General features: G+C 42.0%; 1 protein-coding gene across 7 annotated transcripts in view; it reads right to left on the bottom strand.

The window, feature by feature from the left end:
• Nucleotides 1-11,249, bottom strand: part of si:cabz01090165.1 (uncharacterized protein LOC100333421 homolog) — a 387,003-nt gene that overhangs the window by 3,065 nt on the left and 372,689 nt on the right. For 6 of the 7 annotated variants that reach the window (XM_047391962.1, XM_047391960.1, XM_047391963.1 and 3 more), the window contains one exon: nt 4,149-4,199. The gene's annotated coding sequence lies outside the window, so the exon portion shown is untranslated. Of the gene's footprint in view, nt 1-4,148; nt 4,200-6,501; nt 7,235-11,249 lie in introns of those variants that run through there. The other variant, XM_047391967.1, reaches the window with a different exon arrangement.

Below are 11,249 nucleotides of genomic sequence, written 5' to 3'. Positions count from 1 at the left end.
CGCCTGTGCACGGTGGCTCTGGATGTTTCTACTCCAGACTCAGTCCACTGCTTCTGCAGGTCCCCCAAGGTCTGGAATCGGCCCTTCTCCACAATCTTCCTCAGGGTCCGGTCACCTCTTCTCGTTGTGCAGCGTTTTCTGCCACACTTTTTCCTTCCCACAGACTTCCCACTGAGGTGCCTTGATACAGCACTCTGGGAACAGCCTATTCGTTCAGAAATGTCTTTCTGTGTCTTACCCTCTTGCTTGAGGGTGTCAATAGTGGCCTTCTGGACAGCAGTCAGGTCGGCAGTCTTACCCATGATTGGGGTTTTGAGTAATGAACCAGGCTGGGAGTTTTAAAGGCCTCAGGAATCTTTTGCAGGTGTTTAGAGTTAACTCGTTGATTCAGATGATTAGGTTCATAGCTCGTTTAGAGACCCTTTTAATGATATGCTAATTTTGTGAGATAGGAATTTTCGGTTTTCATGAGCTGTATGCCACAATCATCCGTATTAAGACAATAAAAGACCTGAAATATTTCAGTTAGTGTGCAATAAATCTAAAATATATGAATGTTAAATTTTCATCATTACATTATAGAAAATAATGAACTTTATCACAATATGCTAATATTTTGAGAAGGACCTGTATATATATATCTACGTTGACAGTACCTGGAGATCTGCCTGATGTGTTCTCTGATGAGTCCACCTTTACTGTTTTCCCCACATCCGGGAGAGTTACGGTGTGGAGAAGCCCCAAAGAAGCGTACCACCCAGACTGTTGCATGCCCAGAGTGAAGCATGGGGGTGGATCAGTGATGGTTTGGGCTGCCATATCATGGCATTCCCTTGGCCCAATACTTGTGCTAGATGGGCGCGTCACTGCCAAGGACGACCGAACCATTCTTGAGGACCATGTGCATCCAATGGTTCAAAGTATCCTGAAGGCGGTGCCGTGTATCAGGATAACAATGCACCGATACACACAGCAAGACTGGTGAAAGATTGGTTTGATGAACATGAAAGTGAAGTTGAACATCTCCCATGGCCTGCACAGTCACCAGATCTAAATATTATTGAGCCACTTTGAGGTGTTTCTGAGGAGCGAGTCAGGAAACGTTTTCCTCCACCAGTGTCACGTAGTGACCTGGCCACTATCCTGCAAGAAAAATGGCTTAAAATCCCACTGACCACTGTGAAGGACTTGTATATGTCATTCCCAAGATGAATGGACGCTGTATTGGCCGCAAAAGGAGGCCCTACACCATACTAATAAATTATTGTCGTCTAAAACCAGGTGTTTCAGTTCCATTGTTCAACCCCTGTATATGTAAGTATATATATATATATATATATATATTCAAAAGGATTGAAATCAAATCTTATTGGACTCTTGTTGCATGTTGGGGCAGTTGGCCTCATTTGGAGACCCCTTTATTTGTGATGACATCCTCTCAGAACATCCTGGGTCATGGACAACACGGAGAAGAACAACCCTCAGCACATCCTGCTGTGCTACTGAATACAAATAACAAAAAGGCAAAAGGAGTCAGCGCAGTGCTGATGACTCAGTGGGTGTTCTGCTAGAGATTTCAGCCTTAAAATTTGTTTCATGCCAAAACGTTGCCTTGGAAACCAGCTGCTTGTTTTTCTAGAAACACGGTTCATAAAAAAGCAAAAAACATAGCAACCCTTTTTATGTTCTTCAAACAAAGCAGTCATGCTGCTATGGTGTGGAAGGATGAAGGTTTGCAGATGTTCTCTCTAAGTGCCAGCAGAGGGCGCACTGCAGACTGATTCATTTAAAATGAATTTACTCCAAGAGTAACAAAATCCACTAGAGCAGGTCAAATTCAGGTGAAATTTAAACGACCCAATCAGACCTTTCATATCATTGATGTAGGTTTTAGATCCCACAGTAAAGCATAATCCACTGACAGGCCTCCACCCTTTTTCAGGACGTTTTTAATTCCCATTGTCCAGTCTCTCAATTTTCCCCTTTATAAAATGAAACAGCGCCGCTCTGTGGTGTATCTGGGCTACAACACTTAAACGAGCTGGGTTAAAATTCTGTGAGAACAGGCCGAGTTGGACATAGAAACTGGAGGATTCATGCATCAGATGGGTCTGCTGACTTCACACTGCATGATGTTATTATTTTATCTAATAAATGTATTTATATTTATTTATAAATGTATATTTAAAATAATTTATTAGAGTCCATATACATCACTAAATCACATTAACTGTTAGAAATATGAATCATGAAGGGAAATAATCTGCAAAAACTATTTTACAAAACTAAAACATAATCTTTTAAGGCTGAAAAAAAAAAAAAAATACATCAGACCTAATGAGTGTTCTGCTTGATGTGGACCTATTAACTGAGCCAGAACATACTCTGACTCACTGCATCACTGCAGACTGTAGTAAGACAGATAACTTTATAATTACCACATAAGGCCCATGAAATCTTTTGTTGAAACAGAAATAAGATCTAAAGAAGGTCGAATTAACCAAAGAGAGACAGAGGACCAGTAGGAGAGCGAATCAGTTATTTAAATGAGAGTGATGCAGGAGGGCTGCCTGTTCCACAGAGGACGGACTGATTCAGGATTCTTATTGTCCCGTCTCAGTCAGATCATCCTTCAGTAACATATAAATAATAATTAACTTCATGGACTCTACAAGCTCTGAGGAGAGGCTCTGAAGTTTGGCACAGCTTTCCAAAGAGGTTCGACTTGCCAAGAAACTGGACTTTAAAGACCTCATAGATGATTTTACCACCAGGACGGTTTGGTGCTCAAATCTAATCATGTAACACCAGCAGGAACCTAAATATCAAACAGTCTGGACCAACCAGCATGCAGGATATGGAAGACCAAGAGCGTCGCACACCAAATAATAAGGCCACAAAATCCATCCATCCATCCATGGGTCCAAATAATCCTGTCATAATCTACTTTTACTTGTCACTTTATTTTTCTAAATGATAATATCTAAACATGCAGTAGTGTTTATTTTTTATTGATTTTAATTAATAATAATAATTAATAATAAATTGCACCCCATTAGCTTTATTTAAGGCCTTGCAGTTTATTTGACCTGCCCTGAGTACTGAGCTGAAAACCTAATTTAGGATGTGTTGATTATGCTTAATATGCCTGTTTTTGTTTGAATCTATCGCTGTATGTTGGTGCGGCTGTAAACGTTTACAGACAGAAAATGATCTCCAGAAACAACATCTGTCATTATTCACTCTTCTCAGTTTGACTCTTCTGGTTTATCAGAATTTATTTGTATTTATTCTGGTAAATAAAACAAATTCCCAAAAAATCTCAGAAATTTATGGTCTGAGATTTTCATTGTTTAGAGAAAATTATGTTTAATCACATCAAAAAGCACCACTGGAAGACATTTGAGTATTTTTGTATTAGAAACATGGGGCCTGTTTATTCTTTTAGACCTGAAGCTGAAGGTTGCTGGTCCTCGGAGGATAATGTTGGATGATGGGAGAGGACAAAGTGAAAACGAAAAGGAAGAAATAGATGAAAGATGAGTGGAAAACAAATAAAAAGGTGGAGGGGAGGAGAGAAAGAAGAAATTGTAGAATGGTAAAAGGACAAAGAAAAGGAGAAATGATGATGAGGAAAAACAGAGAACGGAGGGGAACGTACAACGAGACCAGAGGAGATGAAACCACAGCAGGTAGAGAACAGGAAGACCTGAGAGAAGAGAAAAAGAAAGGATTAAAGACAGAGGAGAGAAGTTTGAAGAGGGGAGATGAAGAGAAGGATGAGAAAAAGGATGGAGTCAAAATGTGTAAACAAGAGGAAGTGATGAGGAAGGGGGTGGGGGTGAGAGCAATCTGCATGCTGTGCTGGAACAACCTGTTATACAATGACCCATAAAGAGGAGTAATGCTGTTTACTGAGGCTGAACCATTTCTCCAGGTCCACTAAGAGCAGCTGCTTCTCCTCTCCGGTTCCTCCGTTCAGCCATCCTCCCTGGTAAAGTTCGTCTTCCACTCATTTTCCACCTCAAGATGTTCAGCTTCACTCTGTTGGTCCTTAGGCCCTCACTTGTCTCTGAATGTGTGTATCCAGGTGTGTGTGTGTATCCAGGTGTGTGTGTGTGTGCCCAGGTGTGTGCCTGATCTCTCACCTCTTCCTCCTCCTCTCTCTCCAGCGATGACACGCTGAGTGTGAATTAAATCTGAAAGACACACAAAACCAACAAAGAAGAAATATAAGTTAGGATCAGTTTCTCTCCATCAGTCCAGGAGATGAACGTTTGAACATGGAAGTAAAAATGGTCCATGTAGACGTCTCTCAGGTTTTCGATTGCTTGGATCTTTCTATGGATATTAAATCATCATCAGTGTTCAGCACTAAATGCTGTAACCTGTGACCCAAACATCCAATATGAAGAACATGTAGGACTAGTATGAAACCTCTGGACCTGGTCTTGAGGAAGACTAACCAGAAATTCCAGAGGCTTTATTTAAAATCTGGAAAACATCAGTCAGTCATTTTCTACCACTTCTTCCATAGTGGGTCACAGGGGAGCTGGTGCCTATCTCCAGCAGTCTATGGGCGAGAGGCAGGGTCACCCTGGACAGGTCACCAGTCCATTGCAGGGCAACACACAAACAACCAAGCACACACTCATTCATACACCTAAGGGCAATTTAGAGTGACCAATTAACCTAACAGGCATGTCTTTGGACTGTGGGAGGAAGCTGGAGTACCTGGTGAGAACCCACACATGCACAGTGAGAACATGCAAACTCCATGCAGAAAGTCCCCAGGCCGGGAATCGAACCCAGGATCTTCTTGCCACAAGGCAACAGTGCTACCAACTGTGCCACACACACACTGATCTGAAAAACATATTGAAACAAAAAGTGTGACCATCATAAAGAACCTTCAACAACCTCAGGTCACAGTTAGATCTGCAGTGAATGGGACCTCTTCTCCCAAACGGATTCCAGTTCTAATGTCAAACCAGTGCTTACTTCACAGCAGTTCTGTTCTGCTGAAGCAGTGGGTCTAGTGCTGAAGACATGGTGTCAGATTGGTGTCACTTATTTGCTGGACCAGAACAACAAGCTGCTCCCATCATAATTTGAACATCCTGAGTGAAACCAGTTTGAACCCATCATGTGCTGCAGGCTGGCTACTGAGCTGAACTTACAGTTTACTTCCTGATTTAGCTCAGGGTTTAGAAACCCTGCTGGGTTGGATGTGTGGCTCCTGTTTAGAAATGATGAAGAATGTTCATAAAGAGAAACTGTTTACAAATTACAGTGTCTAAATTGAAGACGTTTGCTTGCAGAGACGATGACAGTGTCACAGTTTATTGTTGTGAAGGACCAAAGTGGCAACAGGACATCGGCAGGCGGCTGGTGGTAAGTTCATTATACTTTCCATGCATTTGGTTTGGCTCGGTCCTTCAAAACTACGAAATCTGACTAAAGAACCAAACCAAAAGAAGGACCGGGCAACTCGTGCGGAGGTCATCACTCTTTGAGTACTTCCGATGCCAGGCGGAGGAAAACATGCTCTGGTCAAAGGACAAGGTGGAGGACTTCATAGCTGCCTATTTCAGGTATGGGAAGTGGCCCGCGACGTTACAGCACCTTTCAGTCACCTCAAAACAGGCCATCATCTTGCCACCAGGGATGCCGAAATGAGAAGTACCGCTTTATGCTTCAGTTCCCAAGGTTTCCAACAAGGGTGTCCAGGTGGATCCGCCTCAGGTTCCTGTTTCTGAGCTCCTCTGTGGGTCCCTAGCTGCAGGGACTGCTGAGTTCATCTCCTCTGCTCAGTGTCCGATGTTCCAGCCTCCAGAACTCTGTGCCTCTGCAGGACGACCTCTGTGTCATCCGCCTGAACTTTGGGTTTGGTTTTGTTGTAATCTCATGATCTGCACTTGTTTGTTTTGTTAATTGCACTCACCTGTTGTTCATGTAGTTCCTTTAACCTCAGTTGTATTTCTGTTTTCTGTCCCTTCATTGCTTTGTTCTTGGTTGCTCTGTCCCTGGTTGCCGTGTTTCCTTCATGTATTCATTTACCACCACGCGCCTGTTGCCCCTTTGGTCAATCGCAACCACAAAATGTGACAGACAGGGAAGTAGCTAAAACTGGGCCGATCCAGTGCAGTAACTCTGTGTAAAACACAGGGAGGCTTGACCTTGTGTGAGGCAATAATGCTGCTGTGTTAAATCTCTGGCGCTGGAGACCAGTTAGAGAGGAGCTCCAGCACCAGGCCTGACCCAACACCTTGATGGTTTTAGAGGAATAATGATCTCTAAACAAGAACTGCTGCTACTTTGGTGCTTTAAAGTCACTTCCTGGACCTTGAGTTAGAGCCCAGAGATGATGTTCTGGTACCAAGTAACTGATCCCTTTGTGTTGTCTGGTTTAGAGAAAACTGCAGGGAAGAATTTCCTGATGTCATCTTCCTGCGCAGCTGGAGGACACCAGAAAGAGGACGAATGAACGATTCAGATCAATTTATTGCAACCATACTTTATTAATCCCAAAGGGAAATTAAAGGTTAAATCTACCAAATTGAACAAGCACATCATTTATCAGTGAAAGATGTGAGTAAACGTGCACACACACGTCTGACTCACAGGACGATACATAAAACTGGGTTTACAATACTTCAGAAACCATTAGGAACATCCAATATTTGTTATTTGTTCCAAACAGCATAAAAAGTTTCATAATCTGAAACTGTGTTTTGGCTTTAAGGGATCTAGATGTGATCAAGTCTTAATAAATATGATATATTTCTTTATTTTAACATCAATTAGAAGCTATGAAGCTGACATATAAGGTGTCTTTAGTAGCTAACAGTTTCAGGGTCTAAATATTTCTTTAATGCTTGTCTTAAACCAGTCCATCAAACAGCCTTTATCAGCCAACCCAAAGCTAATTCCTTTATTACTTCAGAATAAAAGCCTCCAAAGTAGTCACAGGGTGTTGAACTGAAAGTCACAACCAGGACTCCTAATAACAGCTTTCTTCATGAGAGCCAATCAGCTGCTGACAGACTTTGTGAGGCAGATATTCCTCTGGTGTTGTTTTAAGACCTATTCTTCAGTGAAGAGCTGGGTCCTACGCGTCCTCTGAGGCCGGGCTCTTAACAGCTCAATCATCTACCCAGTCTGTCGGCACCTTCTGCAGGAACCTAATGATGAGTCCTTCAGTTAAATCAGGTGTGTTTCAGCTGGAGAACACCTAGAGCGAAAATAAAATCTGTGTAAATTCAAAATTTAACATTAATTCCAGTTAAAGCCAAGGTCATGAGGTGCAGCACTGTTGGGGTCAGAGGTCACCTGTCGATCTGAACACACAGCCTTGGTTGTGAAATGGCTGCTAACAACAATCAGCATGAAAAACATGTTAAACTCGTCTTTAACAAAAGAATGGATAAAGCAATCATCTTCTTATGTTTGACTCTCTCTCTCTTCTCTAAGCTTCAGCTTTTCTATTTGCCATTTTCTCTTCATCCTTCTCCAAATCCTCCTCTTTGTCCCTCCACCTCCTCCACCTCTTCCTGGTTCTGGAGTTAGTATTTTTCTCCTCCTCTGTATATCCCTCCATCTCATCTTGTCAATAACTGTCTCTGGAGCTCAGTGACTCATCTGGAGGTTTGGATGTTTCTTTCCATTTTTCTCTGCTGTTTGTTTTTTCTTCTCTTTTTCTCACAAACTAAATATAGTCCATCAGTAATCCTCCCTTCTGTTACTCTGAATGTTTTTCTCTCTGACTAATGAGAAACTCTCGGTGCGTCTGTCTGTCCATCTTCAGCCATCTTTGTTGTCTCCTTCTCACATTCAACCATGAAAGAGGAGATTAAATTACTATGTTTAACTTTAGTTGTGGCTTTTATAAGGCTTCTGGCAACACAATGGTGCAAGCCATTCCCAGCGGCAAAAAAATGATAGATTTGAGAAAAGAAGAGACCCTGAGCTTGGATTGGGCCGTCCTCCTTTCTGCATGCAGAAGCTGCAGTTAAAGCAAACATGACCAAAGGATTCTCTTCATCTTTTCAGGATTGGTCTCAAACAATCAGAAAAGCTCTAAATTAATCAGCACAAACAGCCTTTTTCACATTTATCTTAAATTGAAAGAAAACTTGATCTATACTGGTTATGCACATGTTTCCAGCAGGTGGCGACCACATTTTGGGGCTGATCTTCAAAAGGTTTGCATGTACAAAAACATGTGCAAACAGGGTTGCGTGTGCAAAGCTGATCTACAGTCCAGGTTCAAATGGAATTGCATGTGTGAAATGGGCGGGACTGCAGGCGCAAACGTTTTAGCGTGTTTGCCTTCATGAAATGCAAAACACAAGATAATGATATGCAAATATAATCCGTTGCCAACCACAACGGGATTTATCCAACCTGAAATGGATTACAGGTGCAGCTTCTGCATCCATATTCAGCACATTTGAAAGGCAGGTGCAAACGAGCACACAAAATTGTCTTGGTCATTATGGCGAGAAGGAGGCGTAGATACAGAGACAGACAACGGAGAGAGAGAACCTTCTGTGCACATGTCACCATATTTTGACTGTCAGAAATAAAAATTTTAGAAATATCATCTAACCAATCAATGCCAAGCAATGCCATTTTGGAGCTGCGGCATTATAGTGCGACACATGCGCATATTATACAGTTTGGCAACAATGAACTTACCTACAAACCTGTTGTGTCACCTCGATGCAAAACCAGCTGCAGCAAACAGAGACACCAGAGCTAGCACTAGGTACAACAGTCCTGGTACAGGTTCAGGGCCTCACTAAGTAAGTACATACATCTGACTGTTCATCTACTGTAAATGTCTGGTAATGATTCACTTGTCTACCAACAGCTATTTGAACAAATGAAATGATTATGTAAAATATGTATTTTTGAGAAGATGTGATCAATGGAGATTGATTAATTACAAATACATAATTAGAACTGTCACAGACCTGAACTACTCAGGCTGGATTGTCCTCCCAGTGGAGTCACTCCAAGCATTCAGCATGTTGAGTTGAGTCAGTCTTCATCAGTGCAAAGAGAGCATCTGCATCAAGTAATCTAGTAATCTAGACATTTGTGTGGTATTTCTGTAATATGTACTGCACAGTATCTGGTACATATGCATCTCTGAGCTGTGAGGCTCATGAGGATTTTTAGACATGTCCAAAATACATTTTCTGGCAGTCTGCCGTAGCTGGAGATCAGATGTATGAAGAGGAACATTCTTCGCATAATGGTGAATCTTCTAAAACCTTTGAAATGAAGGCAGTTAAGTAATATTAACAGGCTTTATTAATTAGAAAAGCTAAGACAAAAACTTTAAACTGATGTTTAATCGACATAATGGTTTAATAATATTGAAAACAAAAACAAAATGAGCTTTTTTTTTTAAATTAGACAAGTATTTCTAGGCAAAAACAGCTTCATGACATCTCCTGGAAGCAGAAACTAGACTACTGCATTCCTCAGGCCCACAAACTCAGGTTTGATTCTGACCCACTGGATTTTAAAGGTTCTGGAGGTATTTTATGTTCCCTGATTATCAGTTATTTCCATAGATTTTCAAATAAATTCAAGTCAGGTCAGTCGTTGGGCCATTCTAGCAGCTCTAACTGGCTTCTCTGAAACCAGCTGTGAGTTTTCATTGGCTCACATTCAGCATCATTTCATCCTGAGATGATTATCAAAAACATTCCTGTTTATTGTTCCTTCAGTCATATGAAGTCTACTAGAACCATATGCTGAAAACGTCCCATACCAAGATGTCCCCACCACCCAAATGGTTGGTTTGGTGTTTTAGGGTGATATTCTGGGCCATCTGGCCTCCAAAAATGACGTTTCTAGTGACGTCCAAATGGTTACATTTTGGTCTCATCAAGAAAACATTTTCCACCTAACAAGATTCTACGTCAGGGGGAACAACCTTAATCATGATGACTTAGTCAGAATCTAAAATAAAATGTGTAAAAAATGAAATGTTTTATTATTATAAGCCCCAAACATGCCTCTCCAGCTCATTCTGGGGGATACCAAGGTTCTTCCCAGGCCAGATGGGTCCCTGAACCATGTTCTGGGTCTCCTCCTAGTGGGACAAAGGGAGGTGCCCAGGGGGCTTCCCGACCCGATAAACCACCTCAGCTGAGTCCTTTCCATGTGGAGGAGCATCAGTTCTGCTCTGAGCTCATCACCAGATCTCTGCCACTCTGAGGAGGAAGCTGATTTCAGCCGCTGGTGAAATCAGAGATCCACATCTCGTGACCACAAGTGAGACTCAGAACATAGAGAGACCAGTAAACCATGGTCAATTTTTTCTTCACCTCAACAGATCAGAGCAACGCCAACATTAGAAAGACCCACTCTTTGTTTCCATCTCCTCTGGTTGAACTGCTCCCCTGAGACTGACCCTGATCCGTAAGGAGCTCTCCATCTTTTTCTGCTTTGGCTTCCCTCCAAATGTAATTTTTAATTATTTGAACTCTGAACTCTTTTCTTGTGCTTTATCTGGGCTATGAATAAAAACGAAACACTGAGATTTTAAACAGACTTTCCTTCTAAAGTAGAGTAGAGTCTTTATTCTTAAAGCAAACTCCTGCTCACTGCAGTCCAAGCAAAGGAATGTTAAATATTTTTATATTTTTAGCTAAAAAAAAGTTCCTCCTCCTCAGAAATCCGAGTTTTATTCTCTTTTCACACCTGTCTTTGTGCTCCGTGTCTCCCACTGTGAATATGAGCGTGTCGGTGCATGAATGTGAGAGACAGCATCCCTTTTCTTCTCCCTGGATACATGAGGATAAAAATAAAAGCTGGTGCACAGTGTCCAACCACCAGGTGTCACTGTGGCCCCATGTGTGGGAACCGCCTGCCCGCTGGGCATAGTGAGGGCCTTCACCAACAGCTCCGTCACCGCGCCGTCACGCTGCTCTGTGCCAGGCTCAGATGAATGATGCCTCGTGGCTTTACTGAGCTCCCTGTGATGATATCTGCCTCCTCAGTCCCCATCAGTAGTACTCTGTGAAGAGGGAGCGTGGACTCTACAGGAGACCAGCTGCTGTGTGGCGACTCAATTTAAGATGAATTATTTAATGTCTGATAAAAACATCAACAGTATGCTGTTTCAACATATATAACCCAAAATATGATGCTCTGAGGATAATTTGTACCAGCTGCTATACCCTCACTTCAATGGGTTTAACTGTAAATCTCCGTTTAAGTGAGTACAC

Source organism: Girardinichthys multiradiatus, chromosome 18, assembly GCF_021462225.1.
Source record: "Girardinichthys multiradiatus isolate DD_20200921_A chromosome 18, DD_fGirMul_XY1, whole genome shotgun sequence".
Classification (NCBI taxonomy): Eukaryota; Metazoa; Chordata; class Actinopteri; order Cyprinodontiformes; family Goodeidae; genus Girardinichthys; species Girardinichthys multiradiatus.
Note: the sequence above shows the minus strand (reverse complement) of the source record. Positions and strands in the feature narration are given on the sequence as shown.